This window comes from Cetorhinus maximus, chromosome 30 (assembly GCF_964194155.1).
Source record: "Cetorhinus maximus chromosome 30, sCetMax3.hap1.1, whole genome shotgun sequence".
NCBI lineage: Eukaryota > Metazoa > Chordata > Chondrichthyes > Lamniformes > Cetorhinidae > Cetorhinus > Cetorhinus maximus.
The window spans coordinates 2,566,956-2,572,955 of record NC_135908.1 but is presented as its reverse complement, the minus strand read 5'-3'; positions in this window follow the sequence as shown (position 1 = coordinate 2,572,955).

The window sequence follows — 6,000 nt, the reverse complement described above, 5'->3', positions numbered from 1 at the left end:
CCCAGTGGCACCGAGGAGCTGCCGGACTCTGATTGGCCGGCAGCCCTCGGAGGGGCGGGATTTCCATCCCCGGGCTCCTTGATCCTGGGCAGGGCCGCTGGTCACTTCAGTGCCCGCCTGACACACTCACTGCGCAGGCCTTCCCCGAAGGAGGTAATGCAGGGCCCTTGCTCACTCTCCTGTCACCTGGGTTAAATTCCACCCGTTAACTCTGTATCGGACTTCACAACTGCTGCCAGGCCTGCTGAGCGTTTCCAGCCTTTTCTGTCCCTATTTCAGGATTTTAAAATATATATATATTTTATTCATCCCTGATCCCGACACCCCTGCCTCCCACAGCCCGGCAACGAGTAATAAATGGCGAAATGTAGTTATCCTGCTGTTTGGAAAAGACAATGGGAGCTTCATAGTTCCGAGAAATAAATAACCTGGGGATTGTTCATAACATTTAATCGAGTCTCCTTAATAACAGCCCTTTCAGCAGATAAACATGATAAATCGTTGCAATTTCAGAAGAATGTAGGAATGTTGTCAGCCCTATAGCTTTTATTTCGAGTGTGTGTGTGTGTGTGTGCGCGAGTGTGTGGGTATTTGTGTGCGCGAGTGTGTGGGTATTTGTGTGCGCGAGTGTGTGGGTATTTGTGTGCGCGAGTGTGTGGGTATTTGTGTGCGCGAGTGTGTGGGTATTTGTGTGCGCGAGTGTGTGGGTATTTGTGTGCGCGAGTGTGTGGGTATTTGTGTGCGCGAGTGTGTGGGTATTTGTGTGCGCGAGTGTGTCGGTATATGTGAGTGAGTGTATGTGTGCATATGTGTGAGAGTGAGTGTGTATCAATGTGCACACACATGCGCATGAGTGTATGCGTGTGTCTGCGCACGAGTGTGTGTGCGTTTGTGTGCTTTTGTGTGTGTATGTGTGTGTGTGTGTGCTGTTTGCCTTCAGGGAACCAATATCATCAGAAGGACACGGGAAAATAACATTGACACATTAAATGCAGAGAAATGCAGGTTGAAACCATAGCCAAATAAGACACTGGCCGGGATATTCCATGGGGCATGTTCGGTGGTGTGAGCGGACAATATGGCGAGAAGGCCAAAAATCATCTGCTCCACCTGCCAATAGCACCTATTGGACTTCAAAGTTGAGGCACGTTGCAGGGGGAGGGGTGAAAGGCTGCTCTATGGTTGAGCGCTTTGCGGGGGTGGGGTTGGGGTACAAGGACTGCCCTGTGGTTGAGGCAACTTTGGGTGTGGGGGGGTGCAAGGGCTGCCCTGCAGTTGAAGGTAGTGCACATGTATGTACGGGATGGGGTAGGGGGTCAGTGGGTGAGGGAAGCAGCCATCCATTCGGGAAATCTTGTATAAAGTGACCATTCCTCTGCAGCTGAGACAGTTCAGGCGCAGCCACATTGATGTGACTGGAGTCGGGCCTTCAGCTTATCTGCCAACTCAAGCAACACAGAGGCATCATAGTGACACCAAGTGTTCCAGAGCTTTTCACTCCTTGGGCACAGACTGCAAACTAATGAGTGTTTTACTGGACTGCAGAGTAATTGGGTGACTGCACACGTTGTACAATCTCGCTGCTAAAACTGGCCATGGAGCAGTCACTGCTGGAGGCGCTAACAGCTCCTTGCAATGTCATCATCCCGGTTTGGCCCAGTTTCCCCCATGGTTCAAGCTAACAGTGCAGCCTTGCAGTGTGGGTTAGGAGAATGCCTGTGCCTGAGCTGAGAGCACAGTGTGCAGTCCAATGGGCAAAGCTGCTGCCAATCGGTCAGGTGGAGTGGGGTGGAGGTGGGTGGGGTTTCGGGCAGCCATGCAGCGCACTAATCTCTGGCCATCCAAGTGGTGGCCAGCACTCTCTGTGATGTGTTAAGGGGCCTTCACACTTAACCAGGCCAGGTTCTTAGTATACCCATGCTAACCCATGTGTCTCTCTCTTTCATCCTGCAGGAGGAGTACATCAGGATCGTGGAGCCTGGTGAACTATCTGTATGCCTCGTGGCGTACAGAGAGAGGAGACGACAGTGAAGAGAGCGACTAAGGCTCCTGACTGCGCAGAGGCAGGAGCAGCAACTTCAGGAAGAAGGGGTGGCTGGAGCTCCTGCACACGCTGCTGAAGAGCCATAGTGAGCCGTCGCTGGTCGGAACCTAGCGACACCCAGGGTCTATAGACACCGCCTTTCATTCCTGCAGATGACCAAGAACCAGTGTCGCTGAAGACTGTGCTTGTCCAGGGAACTGGTCAGTCACACCTGCCAGTTACTGCAGGATTTGGCGCCACAGGGACATGGAGGGCATCCAATGCCAGTGGTCATGAAAGTGACCTTGGCACTTAATTTTTATGCCAGTGGCTTCTTCCAGGGCTCCACAGGTGACCTCTGTGGGATATCACAAGCCTCCACCCACAAACGCATCCATGAGGTCACGGATGCCATCTTTGCGAAGGCACACGGCTTTGTACATTTCGCCAGGGACCAGGACAGCCAGGATGCAAGAGCAATTGGATTTGCCCAGATCTCGGGATTCCCACAGGTACAGGGTGCGATTGACTGCACTCACATGGCGCTCAGATCTCCATCACAACATGTGGTCACTATGTCAACCGCAAGGGGTTCCACTCGCTGAATGTGCAGCTGGTGTGCGACCAACAGAAATGCATCCTGCAGGTCTGCGCACGGTTTCCAGGGAGTGTGCACAACTCCTACATTCTCAGTTGGTCACCGATCCCTGAAGTATTCCAGGGTCCATAGAGGCTGCGGGGTTGGCTCCTCAAGGATAAGGGCCACCCACAGAGGCCGTGGCTGATGATACCTGTGCGGCGGCCTCAGACTGCAGCAGAGCGACGCTATAATGAGGCTCATGCAGTAACTTGGTGGAGCAGACCATCGGGATGCTGAAGATGCAGTTCCGGTGCCTGGACCGGTCTGGTGGAGCCCTGCAATACAGTCCACAGAGAGTGTCACATCATCGTCGTCTGCTGCACCCTTTACAACCTGGCACTGCAACGGGGAGAGGAGCTGCCTGAGGAGGAGATGGAGGAGCTGCACGTCTCCTCCGACGAGGAGGACGCCAACGGGGATGAGGCTGAGGAGGTCCTCAAAGGTTATGATGACTGGGATGAGGCCCTCACACTGGTCAGACGAGGCAGGCACACTCTGGGAGGCCCTCATAACTGCCAGATTTGTGGAGGGTGATGATTACATGCAGTGAGGTGACCCCATAGATCCTCACATTGCATTTATGAACATTTGACTCCAGTCTGGCCTATGGCAGCGCACATACCCTCTGTGAGAATGCTCCTGTCATGGAGACACAGTGGAGACCCTAATAGTCACTCGATTGCAGGAGGATGATGATGACATGCAGTGAGGACACTCCATAGATTTTCACACAGCCTCTGAGAATGTCTGACTCCTGTCTGACCGAGGGCAGCTCGCTTGCGCTCTGTGATCAGGGTCATATCATAGAGACACAGCCATGAAACTTGAGAAGCATCTGATCCTTTGTCCGCCTTCAGCACTTGACCCCTACAGGAGCACAGCGCCACCGGTCACAGATGCTGAAGAAATGGGGGGCCAGCCCCACCTTAAAGGTGCTGAGAGCACACAGAAAGATTGATGGAACTCTGTGGCGCCTGCCCACGACACGCTGGCAGCAATGACCAGCACCATCGAGGTGCAGGTATCAGAATGTGTCCAGGGAGTGTGAGGCTGGACCATCACTGTGGTCTGAAGGCTGCACAGACACAGGGAAGAGACCCTGGACTGAGACACCTGCCTTTATCTTGTGCAGAAAGGTTTCACATCTGAGTGACATGAACACTGCTCATCAGAACAAGGAGCTATAAGGCAGGGAGACATTCTTGGAAGTTTATTGACAGTAGTGAACAGTGTGTACAAGTGATTAACACCCATGCCCAGGCTGTGCAATTACATCTTCTTAACTTTCCTAACCCTGTCTACCTTAGGAAGATATAATTATTTTCATAATATTATTCGAATTTATTGTAAAGTAGAATAATAGTAGGGTCCGTGTCTATGTATGTGTGTGTGGGACTTAATTGATTTAAAGGCAGCTGGTCTGTTGGCTTTGATTATCAGCAGATAAGCTAGGTTTGAAATGTTAAGTAGGTAAACACGGGGGAAGTTTTAGAATGTGAGGTGTAAAGAGAACAATTGCAATTTTAAATAAACCAGGTTAGCTTGGATTCAAAAGAGGGATTCAAACCTTACACCTAGCCAGGAGAAGTTAAGAAACAGTGTGTTTATTTTTCCCAACAGTTACTGGTAAAATTGATACTATGATAGATTTTTATTATTAGAAAGGTAAAGTCCAAAGACATAGTGAAACAATGGGAATTTGCATTCAAAAGGAAAAATGTGTATAAGGGAGAGAAGACTGTGTGTAAGGGCGGACATTCTAAGGTCTAACACAAGTGTGAAAAGTCTCCAGTATCTAAGCCTCAAGCTGCTGTCTACAGGAACTGAAGCTGAGAAAAAGTCACTTTGAAATTGACTGTTCAGGGTATCGTGTGTTACTTTGCCTGGGTCTGTTAAAATCTAAGTGTCTGACTGTTGGCTTAACGGAGGTGTAACTGTGGTTTAGATTAATTAGGGGATTTAGAAATTATCATAGTGGTAATTTGTAAATCTACGTATGCACTTCAAATCATTTCTCCTATTAATAAAGGTTTAGTTTAGAAACCTACAAGACTTGGTGGCCTTCTTTTTACTGCATCTCGAAATAAGTACAAGTTGCAAATACTTGGGGCAGCTGCTTCAAGTTTCCCTCTGGGGTTTGGGCAGCTTGGCATTTACCATCTGCCTGCCATAACACTGCCACCACATCTTGGTGCTCCCCAGCCATCCACAGTGGAGGTGGAGACAGACTGCTGACTGCAACGCCCTGTCTGTGATGACCTTGGTGGGCGTCCTCTGACTGGCCAATACATGAAGGGCCCTGGCCTGCTTTTGGGGTCCTGCTGTGTGGCAGTGGCACCCTCTTAGGCCAGTGGAGCTGGAGCTGCTGAGGTCACAGGAAGAGGGGATTCGGATGGGCCGGACACTCCCGGAGTCACCTGGATGGATGGCCCCGGGGAGGTACACCTGTTAATCCTCCTTCTTAAGGGTGTCCAAGGGCCCCTAGCTGACTTCTTGAGGAGAAGGGGTAGCTGGAGTGAGATCCAACACCTCTCTCACGTACACACTGTTGGAGGCCAACTATGGCATCAGCAATGGATTTGCGCCCGCGCAGCAATGCAGGAGTGATTTCTTGGACCAAGGTCTCCATGGCGGCCCCCATCCTGCCAGTGTTGACCTCGGTGTATTGGCATGCTGGCGCTATCACCTCAGCCTGAAGGCGGACGGACTCCTCCATCATGCCTTGCAATCTGAGGAGTGCAGTGGACATCCCTTCCTGATGTTCCCGAGCTTGTCTTTGCAGTTCCAGGAACTGTGACATGACCGAGTCCAGAGGCTCCTCATCTGACTCGGACTCAGCAACGTTCTGGCCTCCAGCAGTCCCCCAAGTGCCGGGCACCTGGGAAGCCCCTGCCGCTGCCTGCTGTGGATCAGACCGATGCAGCGACGAGGTGATGGCGTGGCGGGTGAATGAGAGTCCGCCCATCATGGAAGCGGCGTGTTTCCTGGGAATGCATAATTAATGCGGTGGGTTTGGGGCAATTGCAGCTGATGGGTAAAATGTTGTTTTACCTGCCCACTTCCGCAATGAGTGCAAATCTGGGACAATTCTATCCACCCTGTTAATGAATATAGACCAACATACATTTGACAAGAAGGTTGTCAGACTGAACTCGAAAATGGAAGAAAGTTTGATCCCTTTTGGATACATTGGGGAGACAGTGGCATCATGGTAATGTCATTGGATGAGCAATCCAGAGCCCCAGTCTAATGTCCTGGGGGCATGAGTTCAGATCCCACCACGGCAGCTGGTAGAATTTAAATTCAATTAATGAACCTGGAATATAAAGCTAGTCAC